Source organism: Ochotona princeps, chromosome 30 (assembly GCF_030435755.1).
Source record: "Ochotona princeps isolate mOchPri1 chromosome 30, mOchPri1.hap1, whole genome shotgun sequence".
Taxonomy (NCBI): Eukaryota; Metazoa; Chordata; class Mammalia; order Lagomorpha; family Ochotonidae; genus Ochotona; species Ochotona princeps.
In genome coordinates this window covers 10756019-10758663 of record NC_080861.1, presented here as the reverse complement: position 1 = coordinate 10758663, position 2645 = coordinate 10756019, and positions in this window count along the sequence as shown.

Genomic DNA, 2645 nt, shown 5'->3' with positions numbered 1-2645 from the left:
TTTGAAAATAGAGATGAAAAGCATATTTCTAAAATAAAGTAAAATGAATCAAAGCCAACTCAGCAGAAAGTAGAAACCCTGAAAAATCCCCTCTAAGACTACTTGAAACAAACCTTCTCAAGAAAAAAAGATCAGGCCCAGAAAAACTCTTTGACAATTCCATAATGTTTCAAGGAACAGATCACTAAAAACTAACACAAACTCTTCCAGAAAGAAGGAAAGTGGTACAATTCATTTTGAAGACTGGCATACCCGTGATTGATGGTAAGAAAAACCAATAAAGAACATTGTTACGAAAGAAGTTGCCAAAACACTAGGTAAAATATTAATCATTCAAATATATTCACGTATAGGAAAGGTCAGCAAAAATGACCACATTAGATACTGCCTAGGATGTTTAATTGGCTTAATCACAGAAAATCAAATAATATAATTTGCCATATGGAAATATGAAAGAAGAAATGCGATACGGATTTCACACTGGAGGTATGAAAAGTATCCAATAAAATTCAGTTTCCATATGTATCTGTAGATAATTATCCAAATGAATGAGTAATACTTTGTTAACCGGAAGTCAATGTAATATAAATTTGCCAGACTTTATCTTTTATGGAAAAGAATGGACTATAGACCAACGGAATGGGAGAGAAGTTAGACTCATGCAGGAGAGTAAGGAAAAGCTGGATTACATTAATAAACACCGTTGGAAACAAATTAAAGCAGAAGAAATAAAACTGGATCACCACCTTGTACTAATTCATAAGCCTCATCCACACAGGAACACTATACTTTGCAGTTCAGTGTGAAGCGCGCGCACACACACACACACACACACAATTGGTATTGCACATTGGAAATGATTTGAGGGGTTAAGTGTGTCCAGGATTCCTGGGAGAACAGTCAAAAACCCAAGCAGCATTTCTCCATCTCTGGATGTTGCCTGGTTTGTTAAAAAGTTTCCTCAATCCAATATTCCTCACATAAATGTAACTGGAGATTTTAATAGGTGGAGTCTTAGGCCAATGTTAAGTTACTGGGTCTAAACCAAAGGCTTGTACTGATGAACGTTAACGCTAGTCTCTTTCCAAAAAAAAAAAAAAAAAGTTTTACTCTGAGAACACAGTGCTTTGGAAATATTTCCCATCAATCCCCACCAGTATCATTTATCTGTAAAACTGTACTTCAGACAAAGTTTAAAACAACAAAAATCAGCTTACTAAATATCAACTGTCCAAAAATACTTGATTTCCATTTTCTTAACCCACATCACTCACTCTACCCTTTAACTTTTAGGAAATAAAACTCAACAAACCGATTAGTATAAAAACAACATTAAACATTCTAGCCAGACCAAAATGAACTTACTCAAAGTTCAAAATATGTTTCTTTTATCCATTGTCTAACTTAGATTGAAACAAATTCACCCTCCTGGGGCCCAGTCCAATAGCCTAGTGGTTAAAGTCCTCACCTTGAATGAGCCAGCATCCAATATAGGTGCCAATTCGTATCCCGACTGCTCCACTTCCCCTCCAGCTCCCTGCTTGTGGCCTGGGAAAGCAGTCAAGAATGGCCCAAAGCCTTGGAACTCTGCACCTGCACAGGAGCCCAGAAGAAGCTCCTGGCTCCTGGCCACTTGGTGAGTGAGGCAGCGGATGGAAGATCTTTCTGTCTCCTTTTGTCTGTAAATATGACTTTCCAATAAAAATAAATAAATCTTTTTTAAAAGTTTAAGTAAAAATTCACTCTTCTTCCTCATCTTTGCTTATTAACTAATCATCTTCTGAATATACAGGAAGTTCATCAGCTTTTTTACAAGTTCCTTTTGCTTTTTACACAATCACTGTGGTTTGAAGTAACATGTGAAAAGTATTGCTCAGTCTATGGCGGACTCATTCAGATGGATGTAGAATGCAAAAAAAAGCTGGCTAAAGCTGCCAGAACTCTTGAATTGTAATGGTGAGAGTGGGCATTCCATGTACACTTCTGGATCTTAGTGGAAATATTCCCACCTTTTCCAGAGTCAATATGATGCTAGCTGTATGTTTGTCAACCATTGCCTTGATTGTATGGAGGTGTGTTCCTTCTATACTCATTTTTTAAAAGATTCTTTATTATAAAAAGATATATTTTTATCAAATGCTTTCTCTGCATCTATTGATTATTGAAAAAAATGCAAAAGTAAAACCCAGGTCAGGAATTTTAACTATAAGTCCTGCCAGAATAATGGAATTACCCGTGGCGTTGGGTGGGTGTCTTGCAAATTCAGCTTGCAGCACACCAGGATGGAATGGCAAGACAGAGGTGATGACGGGAAGCTGACTTGCATGTTGGGATTGTGAAAGGCAGATACGAACTATCCTGCTCCTGGACACAGATGCCAACAGGATTATTGTAACTAGACCCAAAACCACAGGGAAAACCGGAAACTGGAGGGATTTGCCCCATTTTTATGACATTTATAAGGTTATTGTTTTTAATAAAGCAGGAAACCCAAAATCTCCATGGTTTTCATAGGATACTGGGATGATAACAGCACAAAATCAGGTCGTAGTAACTAAGGAGGAAACCTAGCGCTTTCCATTTCTCACCGTGGCCAACCAACCTGTGGATACCCACAGATACCCACATCACAGCCAGCCAAACAA